We start from the raw sequence: 25,571 nt of genomic DNA, 5'->3' as shown, positions 1-25,571 counted from the left end.
AGGCATACAGCGTGTTAGTTTTCATTGGCAGAGGGATTGAGTTCTGGAACTGCAATATCATGCTGCAACTATACAAAATGCTGGTGCAGCCACACTTGGAATATTGTGTACAGTTCTGGTCACCCCATTACAGAAAGAATGTAGAAGCATTGGAAATGGTGCAGAGGAGATTTACCAGGATAGTGCCTGGTCTGGAGGGAAGGTCTTATGAGGAAAGGCTGAGAGACGTGGGTCTGTTCTCAATGGAAACAAGAAGGCTAATGGGGGGATTTGATGGAGACATTCAAGATGATCAGAGGATTAGATAGGGTAGACAGTGAAAGACTTTTTCCCGGGATGATGACGTCATCTTGTACGAGAGGGCATAACTAAAAATTGAGGGGTGATAGATTTAAGATGGATGTCAGAGGCAAGTTCTTTATGCAGAGAGTCATAAGAGCGTGGAATGCCCTACCTGCTAAGGTTGTCAACTCAGCCACATTAGGGAGATTTAAACAATCCTTGGATAAGTACATGGATGATTTTGGGATAGTGTAGGGGGACGAGCTGAGAATAGTTCACAGGTCGGCGCAATATCGAGGGCTGAAGGGCCTGTTCTGCACTGTATTGTTCTATGTTCTAAGATCAAAGTACTGATACAGATGTGGGAACTGAGGAACCCTTGGATGCCCTCATGTTATTGTTGAATGCGTAGAGACCAATGTTGTTGATGCTGTGGCTCAATCAGTTCAGTTGGGCCACTTTGGAACATTTTTTTTCCTTTCTAACGATTTGGAGAAACATTAAACATGTTGTTATTGATTTCACTGTTATTAGCACATTATTCAGATAAATATCGCTCTGCAGTCGACCTTGTAAAATGATCTCTCCCATTCCCTGGAACTGTTCACCGGCCGATGATATCCCAAAAGGAAGGCAGTCAAGTATATTGCTTCCATCGCTCTTGGGTAATAATTGGTGGATGTTTATGGGAATCCTTACTGAATCACAATGGCACATTCGCATGGCTCATATCCAGCTTCGTGATAAAGAGGTCCCCTGCATGTTTGCGTAAAACTCCTCAATGTAATTGATTGGTTAGTTATCTGGCTTCAAATACTGGCTCAGCATTTCTTTCAAATCTCCACAAATGCAAATTTACCAAGAATGGGTATCAACAGTGCTGCTCCTATGGCAGACTATAGTGGTTTGATGGTCGCTTAGCTTTCCAGGTTCATGAACTGTGCCTCAATTTTTAACAAGATGTGGGAGCTGAGAAACCCTTGGTTGTGCTTGCATTATCTTTCAATGTTTGCAACTCACTCTTGTCCATGCTGCAGCTCAAGGTCACTTGGGGTGTCTTGGAGCACAATATTTTTCCTTCCTAAGGGCTTGGACAAACATTTAATGATCTTTATTGATCGTCCCAGTGATTAGGAAATCTTCAGATAAACATGGACCATGGGTAGACCTTGGTGCATATTTATGGGAAGCCTCATTGAATCACAATGGCACACTGACATGGCTCACATCCAGCTTCATGACGAACAGGTCCCCTGAACCTTTGCATAAAACTTCTCAATGCAATCGATCGGTTATTTATCTGGCTACAAAACCTGGCTCAGCATTTCTTTCAAATCTACAAAGGCAAATCGACCAATAATGGGTATCAACAGTACTGCTCCAATCGCAAACTACAGTGGTTTGATGATCGCTTAGCTCTTAAAAATGTGTTGCTGGAAAAGCGCAGCAGGTCAGGCAGCATCAAAGGAGCAGGAGAATCGACGTTTCGGGCACAAGCCCTTCTTCAGGACTTCTTCAGGCTTATGCCCAAAACGTCGATTCTCCTGCTCCTTTGATGCTGCCTGACCTGCTGCGCTTTTCCAGCAACGCATTTTTAAGCTTTGATCTCCAGCATCTGCAGTCCTCACTTCCTGATTGCTTAGCTCACCAGGCTCATGCCTCTACTTTTGCACACAAGGCGAATGGCACTGTGGTGTGAACCTATTGTGTCAAATGGCTTGCTTCTGCACTGTAGAAGTTCTGTCAACCCCTGGCACTCTCAGTTCAACAACAATCCACAGGCCCTGCCATTAACTGTGTAAGCCTGGCCCTGCAACTCTTTCCAATATGCAACAATTTGCATTTATCAAAATTAAACCCCACCTGCCAGTCCTCACCAATATAGATATCCTATATTCTCTTTCAAATCTTTACATAAATGACAAATGGCATTGGACCCAGCACCGATTCCTGTATTCGTCACAGGCTTCCAACCTGAATAACACCATCACTGCCTGTATCAGAGACTACTGGAATAGGCACAAGACCATGACATACACTTTGCTCTTTCAAAAAGAATCTAAAGCTACTTGTTGAACAAAAATGACACTATTATTCTGCAGAAAGACAGAAATACATAATCAAACCTTGGCTCTGCCTGGATTCTGTTCCCACCTACCACTCGTGGGCAGGGTCTACAGGGGGTAACATAAAAATAAACTTAGACAAATCAAAGAAAACAAACAAAAAATAAACAGCTGTGATGAGAAGACATCAAGATTCAAAATCCTAGCTTGCTCTCTCTCATGGATGGAATCTGACCCACTGTGATCTCCAGCATTTGTTCCTTTCATCTTGGTAAATAAATCCTCTCTGCTCTGTCATGATTGAATACTCCTGGAAAAAAAAACAATAATGGTTTGAAATCCTGAGAAAGTACACATGCTCATGTCAACTGAAAATAACTTATTGCTCACACTGATCCTCATCAAGGGTGATTGTGATAGCGACATTGCAGGACTTCAATACAAGCCCCCTTGGCCTAAAAGTGGGCAGCGTATCTGCACTGAGGCTCTGCAGTGAGGATAGATTCAGAGCTGTTTTGTGGTGATGACACAGCCCTACTCGACACCACTTCAGAGGCAGAATGGGTCAGCATTGAAGCCGTTTTTCTTTAACATGACATACACATCGTTCTGGACCAGATGAGGGATGGTGACAAGTTTCATGATGCAACTAAAGCGGAGAAGAACGCTACACATATGCTTCCTGTTTGATGGTGTCAAAGGACTTTGAAAGTTCTAAGAGCGCCCAATGTAACAGTAAAAACCATGTCCTTTGTGCCCGTCTGGGGCTGAAATACTCATAGAAAGTCCGGGATGGGTTCCTCAGGCACAGGCAGGAGACAGTTGACAAGAACCTTGGCGATACGTTTCCAATGGTCGACATCAGGGAGATGTTGCTGTAGTTAGCACAGTCTCATACTCTCTCTTCTTTTGAAAACACTCACAACTGTGGCACCTGGGGTTTCTCCAGGAATGCTCCCCTCCTTCCAGATATGGCAGACAAGGGTATGCAGCTGCATTGGGAGCTCAGTGCCTCTCTACTTCAATGTCTCAGGGAGAATAGCAATTGCACCTGCAGCCTCATTCTTAAGCCAGAGGACAACTTTCTCTGTACCACCCAAGATTGGGGATTGCTGAGCTCCTATGCTGTAGAATACAGTTCAAGATTTTACATGTGCACAGTATATGACACAGTGTATGGACCTGTTGTGCCGAAAGGCATGCTTTCACACTGTAGGTGTTCTGTCAACCCCTGGGACTCTCTGTTTGACAACACTTCACTTAACTGTGAAGGTATTGTCCTTTTCCTTGCGCCAAAATGAAACATTTTGTATTTATCAAAATTAAAATCCACCTGCCACTCCTCACAAACCATGCATCCAAGCTTCTCATCAAAATTCTTGACATAAATAACAAACGGCATTGGACCGCCAATGATTCCTGTATTTGTCATTTGCCTTCAGTCTGAAAAACAACCCTCATTGCTTGCAACAGATTCTCCCAGAACAGGCACAGCACCGTGACACACACTCTGCACTTTCAAAACAGAAATTAAAGCTGTTTTCACTTTGTTAGAGCACAAAAAGACACTATTACTCTGGGGAAAAGACAGAAATAAATAATTAATCAAAAATTGGCTCTCCATGGACTCTTCTCCCACGAACCACTCATGAGCAAGGTTTACAGGGGCCAACATAGAACATAGCAAATACAGCATAGAACAGCCCTTCGGCCCATGATGTGCCGAGGATTAATCCTGATATGAAATAACCAAATCTACGCCCCCCTCAACTCACTGCAGTCCATGATCGCAAAAGCATAAAAAGAAACTCAAGTAAATCAAAGAAAACAAACAAGATATAAACAGCTCTGATGAGGAGTCTATATCCTAGCTTGCTCTCTCTCATGGATGCTGTCTGACCTGCAGTAATCTCCAGCATTCGGTTTTTTCAACAAAATAAATAAACTCTCTTTGTTCTGTTGCTATTGAACACTCCTGGGAAAAGAACAACAATGGTTTCCAATCCAGAGGAAGTACACCTGTTCACTTCAACTGAAAATAAGTTATCACTCACACTGAACCCCATCAAGAGATCTTGGGACAACAATAGCGCAGGACGAAAATAAAAGCCCCCTTGGCTCAAAAGTGGGCAGCTTGTCGGTGGAGTGGTCCTGCAGCAACATAGCTTCAGAAGTGTTGTGGTGATGACACAACCCTGCTTGCCACCAGTTCAAAGGGGCAAATGGCAGGTGTTGAAGCCATTTGTCATTATGATGACATATATGTCATTTTGGACCAGGAGAAGGATGGTGTCAAATTTCACGGTGTAACTAAAGTGGTGAAGAACACTTCAAAAATGCTACTTGATTGATGGTGTCAATGGATCTTTGTAAGGTCCAAGAACGCAATATGCAGCAGTGAAAATCATATCTATTGTGCTCCTCTGTGACAGAAAGTGATACTGAATTTCCAGGAAGACTTCTTCAGGCACAGGCAGGAGACAGTTGACAAGGACCTGGGCGATACGTTTTCCAATGGTCGACATCAGAGAGGTTTTACTGCAGTTAGCACAGTCTGACATGTTCACTTTTTTTGAAAACACTCACAACTGTGCCATTTTGGGTGCTTTCCAGGAATGCTCTCCTCCTTCCAGATAAAGGCGACAAGGGCTTGCAGCTGCTTTGGGAGCTCAGTGCCTCTCCACTTCAATGCCTCAGGACAAATACAAATCGTACCTGCAGCCTCATTCTTAAGCTGGAGGACAGGTTTCTCTGTTTCGACCAAAATTGGGGATTGCAGCGCTCCTTGCTGCGGGATACATTTCAAGATTTTTCACGTGCATAGTATATGACACAGACCTTGCCTTCCAGCTCCTCGAGGGATGAGAGAGTTGAACAGGACTTTGGTGCTGAGTTTTCCAATGCTTGGCATTGAGGACATTCCCCTGGAGTTCCCACACTCTGACGTGTTCCGTTGTTTGATAACACTCACAACTGTGGCATCTGGGAACTCACCTGGGATGCTCTCCTCCTTCCGGATAAGGCAGACAAGAGCATGCAGCTGCATGGGAAGCTCAGTATCTCCACACTCAGGGGGAGTACCACTTGCCCCACAGCCTTGTTCTGAAGATGGAGGACAGTCTTCTTTGTCTCATCTAAGGCTTGGGTATTGCTGAGCTCCCTGCATGCAACATGCTGCAGGACGCACTTCAAAACTTTACACGTACATATGACATGACACTGACCGAGCCTTCACACAGATGTCTCCTCGAGTGAGCAGAACCCCTGACGTACCTGCCAGTCAGGAGCTGCTTGGACCAGGTGAAGAGCCCCAACCAAGGGAATTTTATTTACTGAGGTTCACTGGGTGACTACGTTCCAATCATTATCTCCATCCTTCTCTAAGCCCTGCCACAATGGCCCATTCTCTTTCCAGTCACATGTCCTGAGTCATTTTCCCACTTGGTCCACTTCCTCGGACTCTGGCTTGGCCAATGGTGCCATGTGCTGCACTGTGGCCCACTTCTTGCATCTCAGAAAAGATTTATCTTCTTCCACTGGTGGTAAAAGTGTCAAGGTTGAGACATCTCGCCCTCAGAGGTTTCTTCCACGCTGGACAGACTGGGAGAACTCATAGGTTCGGAGTGAGTCACCTCACACTTTTCCTCATTAAACTCCATTTGCCACCTCTCAGTCCATCTTTGCAAGGTTATGTGTCCCTCTGTAAACTGCAATACCATTTGGCACTGTCCACAATTCCACCGACATCCTCAAATTTACTAACCCATCCTTCAACGCCCTCATTCAGATCATTTATAGAAATTACAAACAGCAGTGGACCCAAAACACATCATTTCAGTACATCAGAAGTAACTGAAATCCAGGATGAACATTTTCCATCAACCACCACCTCCTGTCCATTTTCAACTGGCCAGCTTCTGGTAAATCACCTTCAATTCCAAGTCTCCGTGTTTTCTTCCTACCATGCGGAAAGTTATCAAGTGCCTTACGGAAATCTGTGTAAAGCACATTAACCACATTACCTTCATCCATCTGTTTGGTCACCTTCTCAAAGAACTCAATAAGGTTTGTGAGGCATGACCTTCCGTTTACAAAACCGTGTTGACTATCCCTCATCAAACTATTCCTTTCTAGAAAGGATCCAAAGATTGTACATCATGGGGCCTGGCCTCACTTTTACCAGGCCTCTTATCCATGCAGGGCCATTCCCTGATATACCATGGGAACAGCACATATTCTCCCATGAAGGATACAGTCTCTCATACAAAGAGGGGTTTTGTGGCCAACATTGCCATTTCTGATGCTGTTTCATCCTCTCCACAAGGTTCAGGAAGATCAGATTTAACTTGGTGTGGAGTCTTCTCTGCATCAGCAAATCTGCTGGCGCTGCCCCTGCAATTGCATGGGCACTATTTCGATAATAAAACAGAACCTGGGACAGATTGTTATCAAATGAACTTGTAGGCTGTTTTCTTAACCTTGCCTTCAATGTTTGGACGTTTCTTTCTGCCAGAGTATTAGACAACGAATGCAGCTGTCATTACATGCCGAATGCCATTCACCTTTTGGAAAAACGCAGAACTCCCTGCTGCCAAATGAATGCCATTATATCCCACCACCGAGTCCAGAACCAGGGGCTGACAACTTTTCAATCGCCATTCCCAAATTTGACAAATGAATTTTATGCATCTCAAACCACTTTGAAAGGGCATGTACAATATGTAAAAGCATTGATGCCACCAACGGACTGGCACATTCAACTATGCAGGCAATGAGGGTTGTTTTTCATGCTTGAGTCAAGGCTATGCCTGGTCAATTCCATCACTATTGTGCACTGTTGGTGTCAATTTTTGTCCTTGTTGGCACTCTGAGTACTACCTCACCAACATGGCTGTACCAGCTTCCAATCCTGGCTACCAAACATAAAATCTCATCAACATCTTCATTTTAGAAATCACAGGATGACCCTCGTAGAATTCAGCCAGTATCTGACAGAGAGTTATGCTTGTGACAGACACGCTTGCTACCCATGTTAGTAGTTTTCCATGGACATTGGGTCTCGCCAGATCCAGAAAGATTTCCAGCCTGGTTTTGCTGACTCTTCCATTTCCAACACCACCAGTTGTTTTTGTTTGGTCAGGATGGGATAATTTCACATCCACAGTCTGTTATTGTCAGCAATAACTGGAACGGTCCAGAAAGATTAAAACCAGAACAGACTCATCCAGTGGTGGCACCCACCATGGTGTATCCACCAAGCAGAGTTGGCTTCAGCCATTAACCAATTACCACACAGATGGTGTTCCAACTTGTAATCACATGCACTCGGAATAAGAGCTCACTGCTGAATACGACCTGAAGCTAGAAGTGGGATGCCATCCTCATCAGGTAGCCAGAGTAGGATTTTGTGGTCCATTACTGTTTCAAATATAGTTGCAGAAAGGTATTAGTTGATCTTTCTCACACAAAAGCTGCCTGCCAAACTTTCATTCTCTATCTGAATGTATCTTCATTCAACATCACTAAAGTCTGGCAAGCTGAGACTATTGGGCAGCCATCTCTGCTGAGCTACCAATTTTCCATAATAATTCACCAACCCAAATTAACACTGAAGCTCAGATACAGATGTGGGAGCCAAGGTTTCCCATAGTTTGTCTTCGAATGTGTGTAACCCACTCTTGTCCATGCTGTAGCTCAAGAAGGTCACTTGGGGTGCCTTGGAACACAAATTTCTCTCCTTATTCTGGCCTTGGAGAAGCATTAATGCTGTTCATTAATCTTCCCAGTTGTTAGCACATCATTCAGATTGCAAACTGGGGTTGACCTTGTAAAATGTTCTCTGTTGTTCAATGGATAGGTTCGCCGACTGATGAAGGAATGTTTATTTACCTGGCTTTGAAAACTGGTTCCCTGTTCCTTTAAAATTTCCACAAAGTTAACGCGATCAATCATGAGGATGACCAGTGCTGCTCAAAGGGCATACCACAATGGTTTGATGATGCTTCACTTTCCAGGTTCTTGATAGTCCGTTTAATTTTGGTGCAAGGCAAATGGCATTGGTCGTGTGGACCTGTTTTGCTGAATGGCCTACTTACGCACTGTAGTCGTTCTGCCAACCCCTAGGTCTCTCTGTTTGACAACACTCCACAAGCTCTACCATGAACTGTGTAAGTCTTGTCCTGTCCCTCTTACCAAAATGCAACACATTGCATTTATTAAAATTAAACTGTACCTGCCATTCCTCACAAACCATGCATCCTATATTCTCATTGAAATCTTTTACATAAATGAAAAATGGCATTGGACCCCAGCATCCATTCCTGTAGTCACCCACAGGCCTCCAGGCTGAAAAGCAAACCTCACTGCCTGCAACAGATATTCCCAGATCAGGCACCACACTGGGGCATGCACTCTGCTCTTAAAACAGAAACTAAACCTGCTTTCAATTTCTAAAACAAAAAATATACTAGTCCTCTGGGCAAGGTCAGAAGGTAATCAACAATCAAAAACTGGAACTCCCTGGACTCAGTCCTCACCAAGCACTCGTGGGCAGGGGTCACACAATATAAATCTAAACTCAAGCAAATCACAGAAAGCAAACAATAAATGAACAGCTCTGATGAGGAGTCATCTCGACACTAAAACTCTCTCTGTGATCTCCAGCATTAGATCTTTTCAACTAAATTAAAAAAAGGTCTCTGCTTTGTTGCTACTGAACACTCCTGGGAAAGGAACGATACTTCTTAAAAACCAGAGGTAGTACATAGAGGCTCATAGATTAGATTGCTTACAGTGTGGAAACAGGCCCTATGGCCCAACAAGTCCACACTGACCCTCAGAAGAGCAACCCACCCAGACCCATTCCTCGACATTTGCTCCCTCACCTAATACTCCGGGCAAATTAGCATGGCCAATTCACCTAACCTGCACATTTTTGGACTGTGGGAGGAAACTGGAGCACCTGGAGGAAACCCACGCAGACACGGGGAGAATGTACAAACTCCACATAGACAGTTGCCTGAGGCGGGAATTGAACCGAGGTCTCTGGCACTGTGAAGCAGCAGTGCTAACCACTGTGCCGCCCACTTCAAATAAATGTATCTTAACCCTCACACTAAAGCCCAACAAGAGCTTTGGGACAGCAAAAATACAGGACTACAATAAAAACCACCTGGGCTCAAAATGGGCAGATTGTTGGCAATGATACCCTGCAGCGAGGTTGATTCAGAACAGTGTTGAGTTGATGACACAGCCATCCTCAACTGGGTAGGTATTGAAGCCGTTTGTCATTAGGGATTACTTACATACATTTGTGGAAGTGTCGAAGGATAGTTACAAACTTCAAGCAGCAACTAAGTGGAGAAGAATGTTCCACAAATGCTTCCCAACTGATGGTGTCAAAGGACTTTATAAGGTTCAAGAGGGACATATACAGCAGGGAAAACCATGTCCATTGTGCTCGACTATGGTTGACTGACGCTGAGACGCGGAGGAGTTCCTCGACCACAGGGAAGAGACAGTTGAAAATGACTTTGGTAATGAGTTTCCAATGGTCAACATCAAAGATGTTCCCCTGTGGTTACAACAGTCTGACATGTTGCCTTTTTTGAAAGCACTAATGACTTTGTCATCTGGGAGCTCTCTTGGGATGCTCTCCACCTTCCAGATCATTCAGACAAGGGAATTCAACTGCACTGGGAGCTCAGTGCTTCACACATGAATGCCTCACAGGGAGATCTATTTGCAGCTGCAGTCTTCTTCATCTGGTGGATGGCCATCTCTGTTCCATCCAAGACATGGTAAAGCTGAACTCCTTGTATGTAATATGCTGGGCAATGCAATTCAACAATGTACACACGTACACTGTGTGATACTTCAGCGAGACTTTACATAGATGGAAACTTGAGTGAGCAGGATTCCTAACACATCTGTCTGCCTGGACTGCCTGATTGGGGCAGTTAATCTGATCCAATCTGGGAAATCATATTCAGTGAGGTCCACCTCACTGACCTCATTTCAATCAATACCTTTCTCCCCATCGCTGTCCTGAGAAAAAGGCCCATTCTCTTTGCTTTTGCCTCTCCTGGGGCACACTCACACCAGATTTGGTTCCACGGATTCTGGCTCAGATACTGTCGGCATGTACTGGACTGCGGCTTGCCTCTTGCCCATGGAGCATCTCAGCAGAAATTCATCTTTTTCTGCTGGTGGTAATGGCATCAAGGCTGTGACATCTGTCATGTCCATCTTGCCCTCAGAGGTTTCTTGGATACTGGGTGGACAGGGAGAACCCACAGTTTCTGGCAGCTTTGACAGATATTCCGCGTGGCTGGATATGTTTGTTCCTGCCCCACTTTTGATGTTATACCTATCAGCTGACACAAATACTGATTCAGGATCACCTCTCTGCCTTGAGAAGTGGACAGCATTCGACCAGGCCTCTTACGCATGCATGGCAATTCCAATTGTTTTAACAGCAAATTTTGTCTCCTGGACTAAACTGCCTCTCTCGTATAGAAATGTCTTCCGGCCAGCATTGGCGTTCATGACACTTTTACACCCCCCCCACAAGGTCGAAGAACATCAGATTTAATCTGGAGTGGAGTCTTCTCTGCAATACCAATGCTTCTGTTCCTGTATTTGTGTGAGTGCTGGTTCTACAATCAATCACAAATTGGGACACTTGGGAATTGACTAAAGTTGTAGGCTGTATCTTTAAACTTTCTTTCAATGTTTGCACTGCTCTTTCCACCAGACTATCAGACAACAGATGCAGCTGTCCTTACATGCTGAATATCATTCCATTTTAGGAAATACACAAGGCTCCTTCCTGCTAAACGATGGCCTGTTAGCTGTGACCAGAATGTCCAGTTTCTGTGTATTGAAAAATATTCTCACAACTTTTCAATTGTCATCCCCACATTTGACAAATGCACTTCATGCACATCCAACCACTTTGTGTGTACACAATGATTAAATGCATAACCACCATGAAAGAACTGGCACAGTTGACATGCAACTGAGTTCAGGTGTTACCTGATGAAGGGCTTTTGCCCAAAACGTCGATTTTGCTGCTCGTTGGATGCTGCCTGAACTGCTGTGCTCTTCCAGCACCACTGATCCAGAACCTGGTTTCCAGCATCTGCAGTCATTGTTTTTACCTCCAGGTGTTACCTGACCAGTTCCATGGATGTGGTGCAGCTACTGGTGGCAATCTTTGTCTTTGCTGGCACTGTAGTCATTGTCCCACAAACATGGCTGCGTTGGCATCTGATCCTGGCCACTAGACAAAACATCTTGTCAACACCTTCATTTTTGAAATCATAGGATGACCCTGGTGGAGTTCAGCCAGTATCTGACAGTGACCTTTGCTTGGGACAAACATACTTGCTCCCCATATTATTATGCCATCCTCAATGGACATCTAGTCTCACCAAGTCCAGAAAGGATTCAATTTTGGTTGTGATGCCCCTTTCAGAACAGACTCTTTCACTTCTGGCACCCACCATAGTGTGTCCACCATTGGGAGTAGGCTTCACACAACCGCATTTAACACACGATTGCCCACACAGGTTTCTGAGCTTTTATGCACTCAGCATGACAGCCCACTGAATTTGACCTGAAGCTTGAGGTATGATGGGCGTATCATCATCAGGTATCCCGAGCAGGGGTTTGTGGTCCATTTATATTTCAAATTGATGTCCTAAAAGGTATTGGTGGAACTTTCTCACACAAAGGATTACCACCAAACCTTCCTTCTCTATCTTCATTTGACATCAGCCAAAGCTTGAGAAGCATATACCATCTCTGCCGAGCCATCAGTGAGCCAACAGTCACCTCAAACTGTATTGGGAGGCATCACATGTCAGCACCATATCTCACTGGGGACTATTGTGTGCCAAACCATCCACAATACCTGCTTTTTCACTTCCCTTAAGATTACTTCTGGGCAATGAAATCATTTGCAATGCTGATCATTTCTGAATAGCAAATCCAAGTTGCCAAGTTGGAGGCCAGGACATTACAGAAGCATCTGTAATATTTCACCAAACCAAGGTAAGATCAAAGCTCTGGTGGGAGGCAGGGCACCTTTGATTGACCTCACTTAATTTTCCAATTTATTTAACCTGGTCTTGTTATAGCTCAAGGAGGTTATAGCTCAAGGAGGTCACTTGGGCTGCCTTGGAATACATATTTTTCCTTCTAAGGCCCTGGAGAACCATTTAATTGCTGTGCCCAATCTCTCAAAATCCTCTTCCCAGTTATTAGTACATCATTCATAGAGATCGTATCCTGGGGTACACCTTGTGAAATGTTCTCCATTGTTCACTGGACAATTTCACAGGCTGATGATATCCAACACAAAAAGCAGTCTCGGATATTGGTACAAACCATTATGTGTATTAATTGTAGCATATTTATGGGAATCAAATCACAATGGCAGGTTTGCATGACTCATATCCAGCTTCATGAAGGACAAAGCCTATAAAGTTTTGCATATGGATCGGTTATTTATCTGGCTTCAAAATACAGATCACTGTTTCATCAAAATCTCCACAAAGGCAACTGACCCACAATGTGTAGGACCAGTGCTGTGGATATGGTAAACATAGTGGTTTTATTATTGCTTCACTTTCCAGCCTCATGAATGCTGCCTCTACATTTGCACGCACATCAAGTGGCACTGGTCGTGTGGACTCGACAGGTTAAATGGCCGGCTTCCGCATTATAGAGGTTCTATCAAACCTTAGGTCGCTCTTCGGCAATTCTCCAAAGGCCTAACCATTAACTGTGTAAGTCTTGCCCTGTCCATCTAAGCAAAATGGAACATCTCACATTTATCAAAACTAAACTCCATCTGCCACTCCTCAGCCCATTGGCCCACTTGATCAGGATACATTTGGAATCTTTGATCACCTACTTCACTGTCTGCTATACGGCAAACTTTGGTGACATCTGCAAAATTACTAAACATAGAGTTGCAGAGATGTATAACATGCAAACAGGTTCTTCAGTCCACCTCAACCGTGCCAACCACATATTCTAAATCTATCCAGTCCCACTTGCCAGCACTTGGCTCACATTCATCAAAACTCTTCCTATTTGTATTTCCATCCAGATGCCTTTTAAATATTACAGTTGTACCAGCCTCCACCACAATCTCTGGCAGCTTGTTTCATACGTGCAACCATGTTTCCCATATTCTCAATGCTAATCCATTTACATAAATGACAAATGGCAATGGACCCAGCGTCAATTCTTTTATTCATCACAGGTCTCCAGTTTGATCAACAATCCTCCACTCTTATAAAACCAAAGACGTAAAAGGAAAGAAACCAAGAACACCTGACATTTCCTGTATCGGAAAACCCCAAGACAGGCACAGCACCGGGTGAAACACTCTGTTCTTTCAAGACTAGGTGGGGCCCAGCGTTGGAGTGGGGTCGACAAAGTTAAAAATCACTCAACAACATATTACCATTCATCATGTTCATTTGAAAGACTACCAGCAGTGTTCCAAAAAAAATGTTACTTCCAAATAAATATTTGGATAAACCTTGTGTTGTGTAATTGTTTTTAAACTCTGCTCTTTCAAAGCAAGAATTAAAGCAACTATCAGTGTGTCAACCAAAAATGAAGACACGATGACTCTGGGGAAAAGCAAAAACAAATACACACACAAAAATTGGCTCACCTTTGACAATGTCCCCAACAACCAGTTTTAGGCAGCGGCCAAAGGGGGCCAAAATAAAAATATACTCAAGCAAATTTAAGAAAACAAATGATAAATGATGAGGAGTCTTCAAGACTCAAAGTTTTAGCTTGTTCTCTCTCATGGATGTTGTCTGACCTGTTGTGATCTCCAGTATTTGTTCTTTTCAATGAATAAATGAATCCTCTCTGTGCCATCACGATTGAACACTCCATGCAAAGGAACAATGATGCATAAAATCGACAGGAAGTACTGCTGCACATTTTCACTAAAAATAACTTACAGCTCACACAGACACCCATCAAGAGCTTCTGGGACAGCAACAATGCAGGAATACAATTAAAGTCCTCTTGGGTCAAAAATTGTCAGCTTGTCAGCATTAAGGTCCTGCAGCGATACAGATTCAGAACAGTGTTCAGGTGAATACTTAGCCCTGCTCGACGCTGGTTCAGAGGGATAAGTGGGCAGGTGTTGACCCTGTCTGCCATTATAATGATTTATACTTTGGTGTGGATCAGGCCAAAGATCGTGACTAACTTCATGTTGCAACTAAATTGGAGAAGAGCACTCCACAAATGCTTCCCAATTGATTGAGTCAAAGGCATGAGGGTCCAAGACTGCAGTGAAAACCATGTCCATTGTAACTTTCTGGGGCCAAAGCCACACTGAGACTCCGGAAGGAGTTCCTCAACCACAGGGAGAAGCCACTTGAAAAGGACCTTGGTGATGAGTTTTCCAATGGTCGATATCAGGGATTTTACCTTGCAGTTGCCACAGTTTGACATGTTCCCTTTGTTGGCAATGCTAATAACTTTGGCATCTGGGAGATCTCCTGGAATGCTCTCCTCCTTCCAGATAGGGCACACAAGGACATGCAGCTACACTGGGAGCTCAATGCCTCCACACTTCAATGCTTCATGGGGAATACCATTTGCACCTGCAGCCTTGTACTTGAGCTGGAGGATAGCCTTTTCATCAAGGCTAGGCGATAACTGAACTCCTCGAGTGTAATATGCCGCTGGATGCAATTCAAGAATTTCCACATGCACAGTACACAATATTGACCTGGCTTTCATGGAAAAGGCTCATCGAGTGAGCAGGACCCCTGACATACCTGCCAATCCCTCCCTGATTGGACAAGGTGACCAGCCATAACCATTTTCCCACGAGGTCAACTTCCTCAGACTCTGGCTTGGTTACTGTTGTCACGTGCTGGACTGTTGACCACCATTTGCATCTCAGCAGAAATTTATCTTCTTCTGAAGTTGGTAATGGCATCAAGGCTGCAAACTCTGCCCTCAGAGGTTTCTTCTATATTGGGCGGATGAGGAAAACCCACAGGTGCGGACATCCTTGCCAGATGTTATGAGGAGCTGGTTATGCCCGTGCTCTTGGCCACTTGCTGGTTACAGCTATCATTTGTTCAGGACTGCCTCTCCGACATCATGGGACCTGTCCTTTACCTCGACCATGCCACTTCCCCATACAGGCCATTCCAATGGTTTCAACAGCAAGTATGGGGAAGTGGCATGGTCGAGGTAAAGGACAGGTCCCATGATGTCGGAGAGGCAGTAGAAAACTGTAGTAAACTGCCTCACGCGCAAAGAGGAGCTTAGTGGTTTGCATTGATGTTCCTGATGCCGTTTAACATTCACATTCATATTCACATTCCAATCCATTACAGAAATCAAAAAATGGCATTGCACCCAGCACCAATCCCTGCATTTGTCACAGGCCTCCAGTCTGCAAAACAACCCTCCACTCTTTTAAAACCAAAGATGCAAATGGAAAAATAAAACCAAGATCCCTGATACTGCCTGGATCAGACATTCCTAGAACAGACACATCACTGGGAAAAATGGTGTGCTCATTCAAAACAGAAATTAAACTGCTTTCACTTTGTTTATTTCTTTCTAACTTTCCACAGAGCAATTGTGTCTTTTTTGTTTAACAAGCAAAAATTGGCTCTCCCTGCCCCATCAACCATTTTTGGGCAGGGACTACAGGGCGCCAAAATAAAAATACACTCAAGCAAATTAAAGAACACATGAACAGCTCTGATGAGGAGTCATTTGGTCTTGAAATACTAGTTGTCCTCTCTCGTGGATGCTCTCTGACCTGCTGTGATCTCCAGCATTTGTTCTTTTCAACCAAATAAAAAACTAAACAACTAAATGCTCTTTTCAATGAAATAATTCTCTACTTTGTTGCAATTGAAAACTCCTGGGAAATGAACAATAACGGTTTAAAATTCAGAGAAAGAACTTGAGAAATTATATTCAATGAGGTTCACTAGCTGACCGCGTTCCAATCATTATCTCCATCCCACTTTACATACTGGGGCATAAACCCATTCTGTTTCCCACAGCAGCTTTGAAGGCGTTTTCCCATGAGGTCTACTTTCTTGGACACTGGCTTGGCTCATGCAACCTTGTGCTTGGACTGTAGCCCACCTCTTGCATCTCAGAAAACAGAGTCCCTTCGGTCCAACCTGTCCTTGTCGACCAGATATCCCAACCCAATCTAGTCCCACCAGCCAGCACCTGGCCCATTTCCCTCCAGACCCTTCATATTCATGTACCCATCGAAATGCCTCTTAAATGTTGCAGGCTCCATCATTTCCTCTGGCAGCTCATTCCATACCCACACCACTCTCTGTGTGAAAAAGCTGCCCCTTAGGTCTCTTTTATATATTTCACCTCTCACCCTAAACTTATGCCCTCCAGTTCTTGACTCCTCGACCCCAAGGAAAAGTCTTTGCCTCATTACTCTTTCCATGCCCCTTGTAGGTTGTTTTCTTAACCTTGACTTCAATGATTGAACAGTGTTTTATGACAGACTATCAGACAATGGATGCAGTTGTCATTGCATGCTGAATGCCAGTTGACTTTAGGAAGTACTCAATACTCCCTGCTGGCAAGAGAATGCCCATTATCTGTGACCAACACGTCCAAACACCAGATGCTCACAACTTTTCAATAATTGTCCCCACATTTGAAAATACGCTTTATGCATCTCCAACAACTTTGAATGGGCGTGCACAATGATTAAAAGTATCAATCTCTCAAATGGATTGGCACATTCGACATGTAACTGAGTCCAGGCCATACTAGGCCAGTCCCATGAATATCGTGCACTGCTAGCAACAAGTTTTGTCCTTGCTGGCACTCTGGGTACTGACCCACCAACATGCTTATGTCGGCCTTCCATTCTGGCCCCCAGACATATCTTTTTATTCACATCATTATTTTGGAAATCACAGGATGACCCTAGTGGAATTCAACCAGAATCTGACAGTGACCTTTCCATGGGCCAAACACACTGCTCCCAGTATTAGTGCTCCTTTCATTTCCAACACCACGAGTTGTTTTTTTTACATCAGGAAGGGATCTTTTTGTCTACATAGTCTGATATTGTCAGAGATTACCAGAAAGGTGTCCAGAAAGGTTAATTCCAGAACAGACTCTTCCAGTGGTGGCACCTGTCATGGTGTATACGCCATTTGGAATTGGATTTAGGCATTCATTACTTGACCGGCCGGATGGTGTTCCAACTTGTAATTGCATGCACTCAGAATAAGGGCTCACCATGCAATTTCACCTGAAGCTAAAAGTGGGATGGCGCTATCCCCTTTAGGTAGCATGAGCAGGGTTGTTGTGGTCTATTACTGTTTCATATTTATGTTTAGAAAGGCATTGGTTGAACGTCCTCAAACAAATGATTACCGCCAATTGCTCCTTCCATACCTGGATGCCTCTTCATTCAGCAACAGCTAAAGTCTGGCAAGCACATACTATTGGGCATTCCTCTTTGCCGAGCTGTCAGTGGGTGAACAGGAACTTGATACCATATGTGGAGGCTTTGCATATCAGCACCACACCTCACTGGGGATTATTCTGTGCTGAAACATTAAATGACGAGAGTTGCTTGTTCACTTCCTAAAAGGCTGCTTCTTGGCAATGCGACTATTTGCAAAGCGGACCTATTTAGCATCAGCCAAACTCTGGGAGACACATACTATCAGGCAGTCCTCTCTGTCAGTGAGCCAGCAGTAACTGGATACCATAAGGTGAGGCTTCGCATGTCAACGCCACATCTCCCTGGAGATCACTCTGTGCCAAGACATTAAATGATGATAGCTGATGTTTCAATTCAGGTAAGAGTTCTTCTTGGCGATGTGAGTATTTGCAAAGCTGGCGCTTTCTGAATACCAAATCTCAGCTGCCAAAATAGAGGCCAAATGATTACACAAGTTTCCGTGTTAATTCACCAACCCAAGGAAAGACTACAGCTCCAATGCAGACATGGGAGCCGATGAACCCTTGGTTGCCCTTACTTTATCTTTCACTGTAGTGGTCTGAACATTGCTGAGCTTTCCAGGCTCTTGATTTGTGCTTCTATTTTTGCACATAAGGGAAATGGGACTGATAGTGTGGGCCAGTTGTGCCAAATGGCCGACTTCCGCACTGTAGAGGTTCTGTCAACTCCTAGGACTCTCTGTTCGACAACACTCCACAGGCCGCTCCAAAAGTGGTCCTACCTTGTTCTTCTTACCAAAATGCAACATTTTGCATGTATCAAAATTATACTCCACATGCCACTCCTCAAAAAGCTTGCACCCTTCATTCTCATCCAAATCCTTTACATAAATGACAAACGGCATTGGACACATCACCGATTCCTATATTCATCACAAGCCTCCAGTCTGAAAAACAACACCCACTTTGTGCAACAGACTCTGCCCCAATAGGCACAGTACCAGGACATAATCTTGGCTCTTCCAAAACAGAAACAAAAGGTGTTTTCACTTTGTAAAACAAAAAAATACACTTTTCCTCTCAGGAAAGACAGAAGGAAATAAACAATCAAAAATTGGCTCTCCCTGTGCCCACCAACCACTCCTGGGCATGGACGACACGACGCCAACATGAAAATAAAGTCAACGTAGTCAAATAAAACAAACAACAAATGAACAGCTCAGATGCGGGCTCTTCTCGTCATAACATCTTAGCTTGCTCTCTTTCATGGATAATGTCTGAACCACTGTGATCTCCAGCATTTGTTCATTTCAACGAAACATTTTTTTAAAAATCGCCTCTGCTCTGATGCTATTGAACACTCCTGAGAAAGGAATCTGTGAATGGTTAAAAATCCAGAGGAAGGACACCTGCTCATTTCAACTAAAAACAACTTACAGCTCACATTAGCCCCCATCAAGGGTTTCTGGGAAAGAGACATTGCAGGACTTAAATACAAGCTCCCTTGGCCTAAAAGTGGCAGCATATTTGACGTGAGGTAGATTCTGAGCGGTTTGGTGGCGATGACGTAGCCCCGCTTGACACCGGTTCAGAGCCAGAATGGGTCAGTGTTGAAGCCGTTTGTCTATAAAATGACTTCCACATCGTTCTGGACCACGTGAGGGATGCTGACAAATTTCATGATGCAACTAAAACCGAGAAGAATGCTCCACATATGCTTCCTGTTTGATGGTTTCAAAAGCCTTTCAAAGGTCTATGAGCACCCTACATAACAGTAAAAATCATGTCCTTTGTTCCTGTCTGGGGCTGAAATACACACAGAAATTCCGGGAAGGGTTCCTCAGGCACAGGCAGGAGACAGTTGACAAGGATCATGGCGATACGTTTTCCAAAGGTCAACATCAGAGAGATTTTGCTGTAGTTAGCACAGTCTGACACGTTTACTTTTTTTGAAAACACTCACAACTGTGGCACCTGGGGGCTTTCCAGGGATACTCTCCTCCTCTCAGATAAGGTAGAAAAGGGCTTGCAGCTGCATTGGGAGCTCAGTGCCTCTCCACTTCAATGCCTCAGGGAGAATACCAATCGCACCTGCAGCCTCGTTCATAACAGAGAAGGACATCCTTCTCTGTTTCGGCCAAGCTTGGAGATTGCTGAGCTCGTTGTGTGTAATACGCTACAGGATACAGTTCAAGATTTTACACGTGCATAGTATATGACACTGACCTAGCCTTCTTAGAGTTGGCTCCTCGAGTGTAACAGAACTCATGACACACCTGCCAGTAAGGACACCCTGACTGGATCAGATTAACAGCCACAACGTAGGATATTATGTTAATGCGGTTCCCAGGCTGACTCTGTTCCAATCATGACCTCCATCGTGCTCTAAGTCCTGAGCTATAGGCCCTTTCTTCTTCCAAGTGGCATCTCCTGAAGCATTTATCCACAAAGTCCACTAACTCCAACTAGGCTTGGCTAATGTCGGCATGTGCTGGTCTGCGGTCCACCTCTTGCATGTCAGAAAATGTTTCCCTTCTCCCACACATTGCAACAGTGACAATGCTGCAATACTTGGTGTCTCCAGCTCGCCCTCAGAAGTTTCTTCCACCCTAGTAGAACTAGGAGAACCCATACGTTCGGACAGCCTTGCTGGATGTTCTGATGCACTCATGTGTATTGCTCCAGGCTACTTGTGAGGTTACAGCTATCATGTGATCCTCACATTTATTCAGTACTGACTGTCAGACCCAAGTATTGTACATCATAGGATCTGTCCTCACCGCGACCATCCCTCTTACCCATGCAGGGCTAGTCCCATGGTTTCAATAGCAGACTTTGTCCCATGACATAAACTGTCTCTCATATAAAGAGCATTTCTGTGGCCAGCATTGGCTTTCTAGATGTTGTTTTCCACTCCCCACAAGGTCTGGGAAGATGAGATTTAATGTGGTATGGAATTCTGTCAAGTTGTCGGCTGTTTTCTTAACTTTGCCTTTAGTGTTTGGGCTGTTATTTCCACCAAACTATGGGACAACAGATGCAGCTGTCGTTACATGCCGAATGCCATTCGACTTTCGGAAATACACAAAACTCCTTGCTGGCAAATGTGACCAACATCATTACAAGTATAGATCCCGCAAACGGACTTGCACATTCAATGTGTAACTGATGCAAGGTTATACCTGACGATTCCCATGAATATAATGCACTGCTGGTGACAATTTCTGTCGTTGGCACTATGGATACTGCCCCACCAACATGACTGCTTCGGCATCCAATTTTGGTCACAAGATATAACTTTTCATCAACATCTTCATTTTGGAAATCACAGGATGACCCCGGTGGAGTTGACCTGTTATCTGACAGTGACCATTGCTTGTGACAAACACGCTTGCTCTCCATATTAATATGCAGTGTTCAATGGTCATTTGGTCTCGCCAGGTTCAGAAAGGATTTCATCCTGGTAGTGATCACCCTTTTGTTTCGAACACACCAGTTGTTTTTGTTTCACCAGGATGGGATATTTTTGTGTCCACAGTGTGATATTGTCAGAGATGACCAGATGGGTGGGCAGCAAGTTGAAAACCAGAATGGATTCTTCCTTTGGTCAAACTCATGGTGTACCCACCGTAGGCAGTTGGCTGCAGGCATGTATACTATTCCAACTTGTAATTCCATGCACTCAGAATAAGAGCTCTCTTTTGCATTCGACCTGAAGGTAAAAGTGGGATGGCTCTGTCTGCCTTGGGTAGCCTTAGCAGGGCTTTGTGGTCCATTACTACATCAAACATATGTGTAGAAACATATTGATTGAATGAATTTAGATTTAGATTAGATTACATTTAGATCTAAATCTAAATTCATTCAATCAATATGTTTCTACACATATGTTTGATGTAGTAATGGACCACAAAGCCCTGCTCAGGTGACCCAAGGCAGACAGAGCCATCCCACTTTTACCTTCAGGTCGAATGCAAAAGTGAGCTCTTATTCTGAGTGCATGGAATAGCATACATGTGGAATAGCATACATGCCTGCAGCCAACTGCCTACGGTGGATACACCATGAGTTTGACATTAGATTACATTTAGATTTAGATTACATTACAGTGTAGAAACAGGCCCTTCGGCCCAACAAGTCCACACCGACCCGCCGAAGCAAAACCCACCCATACCCCTACATTTACCCCTTACCTAACACTACGGGCAATTTAGCATGGCCAATTCACCTGACCCTGCACATCTTTTTTGGACTGTGGGAGGAAACCGGAGCACCCGGAGGAATCCCACGCAGACACGGGGAGAACGTGCAAACTCCACACAGTCAGTCGCCTGAGGCGGGAATTGAACCCGGGTCTCAGGCGCTGTGAGGCAGCAGTGCTAACCACTGTGCCACCGTGCCGCCCAAAATTGCTTGTATGTATTTTATCACATAAAAGATTATCGTCAAACTTTCCTTGTCGCGCTAGATGTATTTTCATACGGCATCAGCCAAACTCTGGGAAGCATATACTACTGAGCAGTTCTCTCTGCTGAGCTGTTGGTGAGCCAGCAGTTACTGGATGCCCTGTGGGGAGGCTTCGCATGACAGCACCACATCTCACTGGGGATTAGAATGTGCCAAAACTTTAAATGCTGATAGCTGCTTTTTTAATTTAATTAAAGGCTGTTTCCTGGTGGCTCGACTATTTGCAAAGCTGGCCCTTTCTGAATAGCCAATCTAAGCTGCCAGAATGAATGCCAGCTCATTACAGAATTTTCCATCATAATTCACCAGCCCAAAGAAAGACCAAAGCACTGATACAGATGTGGGAACTGAGGAACTCTTGGATGCCTTCATGTTATTGTTGAATGTGTAAATCCCACTGTTGTTGATGCAGTAGCTCAATGAGTTCAGTTCAGGTGCCTTGGAACACACTTTATTTTACCTTTCTAAGGATTTGGAGAAACATTAAACACATTTTTATTGATTGTCACTGTATTTAACACATCATTCAAATAAATATCGACCTGCAGTAGACCTTGTAAAATGTTCTCCCCCATTCCCTGGAACTGTTCACCGGCTGATGAAACCCCAAAAGAAAGGCAGTTAAGTATATTGTTTCCATCTCTCATAGGTAGTAACTAGTGCATGTTTATTGGAATCCTCACTAAATTACAATGGCATATTGGCATGGCTATTTCCAGCTTTGTGACAAACAGGTCCCCTGCACCTTTGCGTAAAACTCCTCAATGCAATCGATTGGTTATTTATCTGGCTTTAAAAACCGGCTCAGCATTTCTTTCAAATCTGCACAAATGCGAATAATGGGTATGAACAGTGCTGCTCCAATGGCAAACTACAGTGGTTTGATGATCACTTGGCTTTCCGGGCTCATGCCTCTACTTTTGCACACAAGGCGAATGGCACTGGTGGTGTGGACCTATGGTATCAAATGGCCTGCTTCCGCACTGTAGAAGTTCTGTCAACCCCTGGGACTCTCAGTTCAACAACAATCCACAGGCCCTGCCATTAACTGTGTAAACCTTGCCCTGCAACTCTTACCAATATGCAATAATTTGCATTTATCAAAATTAAACCCCACCAGCCACTCCTCACCAACCATCCATCCTATCTTCTCATCCAAATCCATTATCAAAATGACAAAGGCATGGGACCCAGCATCAATTCCTATATTCGTCATAGGCTTCCAATCTGAAAAACAAACATCACTGCCTGCATCAGACATCCCCAGAACAGGCACAAGATCATGCTCTTTCAAAACAGAATTTAAAGCTACCTGTTGAACAAAAAAGACACTACTATTCTGCAGAAAGACATTGCAGGACTTCAATGTTGGCCTAAAAGTGGGCAGTTCATCTGCAGTGTGGTCCTTCAGTGAAGTAGATTCAGAGCAGTTTCATGGTGGTCAAACAGCAATGCTCGATACCGGGTTAAAGGGGAAATGGACGGGTGTTGAGGCCGCTTGTTATTTCGATGATTTGCACGTTGTTGTGGATCAGATGACAGATGGTGACAAACTACATGCTGCATCAAAAGCGCACAAGAATGCTGCACAAGTGTTTTCTAATTGATGGAGTCAACGGCTTTTGCAAGGTCTAAGAAGGCCCAAACAGTTATGCTCAATGTGCCCCTCTGTGGCTGAAAGTCATGCTGGAATTGCAGAGGGAGTTCATCAGCCAAAAGGAGGAGACAATTGAAAAGTACCTTGGTGATGAATTGTCCAGTGATCAGCATCAGGGACATTGCCCTGTACGAACCACAGTCTGACATGTTCCATTATTTGAAAATGCTCCTGACTTTAGCATATGGGAGCTCTGCTCGGATGCTCTCCTCCTTCCAGAGAAGGCAGACAAGTATATTCAGCTGCAATGGAAGCTCGGTGCCTCCACAGTCCTATGCTTGAGGGGAAATACCATTTGCAACTGCAGCCTCGTTCTTGAGCTGGAGCACCACCTTCTCTATTTCATCCATGGCTTATGTAATGTGCTGTGGCACGTACTCCAAAATTTTCCAAATGCACAGTACGTGACACTGACCTAGCCTTCATAGAGACTGCTACTCAAATGAGCAGAACTTCTGACACATTTGCCAGTCAGGTCTCCCTGCTTAGACCAGGTGGACAGCCTCAACCTGGAAAATTATATTCAATGAGGTTCACTCGCTGACTGCGTTCCAATCATCAATTCCATCCCCATCTAATTCCTCTTTCTTGCACCATCTCTTGATTAATTTTCCAACTAGGTCCACTTCCTCGGACCCGGGGCTGCATTCTGCTGCCATGTGCTGGACTGTGGCCCACCTCTTGCATCTCAAAAGAAATTTATCATCTTCTTCTGCAGGTGGTAATGGTGTCAATGCTGCCACATCTGCCATGTCCATCTCACCGTCAGAGGATTCTTCTACACTGGGTGAAGTAGCAGAATCCTCAGGTTCAGACAGCCTTGCTGAATGTTGTGAGGGGCTGGGTATGTTTTGCTCCTGACCACATCTTGAGGTTGCAGCTGTCATGTGATCCTCACAATTGTTCAGGACATCTTGTGTGACCGAAACATTATACATCTTATGACCTGTCCTCACTTTGAACATATCTTTTACCCATTCGGGGCTATTGCCACAGTTTCAACAGCACATTTTGTCCCATGATGTAAACTGTCTCACTCACAAAGAGGGGTTTTGTGGCTGGCATTGGCCTTCCTGATGCTGTTTCACCCTCCCCACAATGTCCGAGAAGATCAGATTTAACCTGGAGTCTTCTTCGCACAAGTAATTCAGGTGGAGCTGTCACTGCAGTTGTGTGAGCGGTGTTTCTATGATCAAAGATAAAGTGGGACAGTTTGGTATCCAGTGAAGTTGTCAGCTGTTTTCTTTACTTTGCCCTCAATATTTGGACTGTTCTTTCCACCAGACAATTGAACAACGAATGCAGCTGTCACTACATGCCCAATGCCATTCGATTTTAGGTAATACTCAAAACTACCTGCTGACAAATGAATGCCCTTTAACTGTGACCAACATCATTACAAGTATAGATCCGACAAAACAGACTGGCACACTCGACGTGTAACTGAGCTAAGGTTATACTTGGTCAGTGCCATGAAAATGATGCAATACTGGTGACAACTTCTGTCCTTCTTGGCATTGTGGATACTGCCCCACCAACATGGCAGCATTGGCATTGAATTCTGGCCATCAGACATCCTTCTCAACAACATCTTCATTTTTGAAATCTTAGGATGAACCTGGTGGAGT

The sequence above is a fragment of the Chiloscyllium plagiosum genome, unplaced genomic scaffold (assembly GCF_037043375.1).
Source record: "Chiloscyllium plagiosum isolate Xiang-an unplaced genomic scaffold, Cpla_swu_hap1 HiC_scaffold_11, whole genome shotgun sequence".
Classification (NCBI taxonomy): domain Eukaryota; kingdom Metazoa; phylum Chordata; class Chondrichthyes; order Orectolobiformes; family Hemiscylliidae; genus Chiloscyllium; species Chiloscyllium plagiosum.
The sequence above is the reverse complement of the archived record's forward strand: the minus strand, read 5'-3'. Positions refer to the sequence as shown.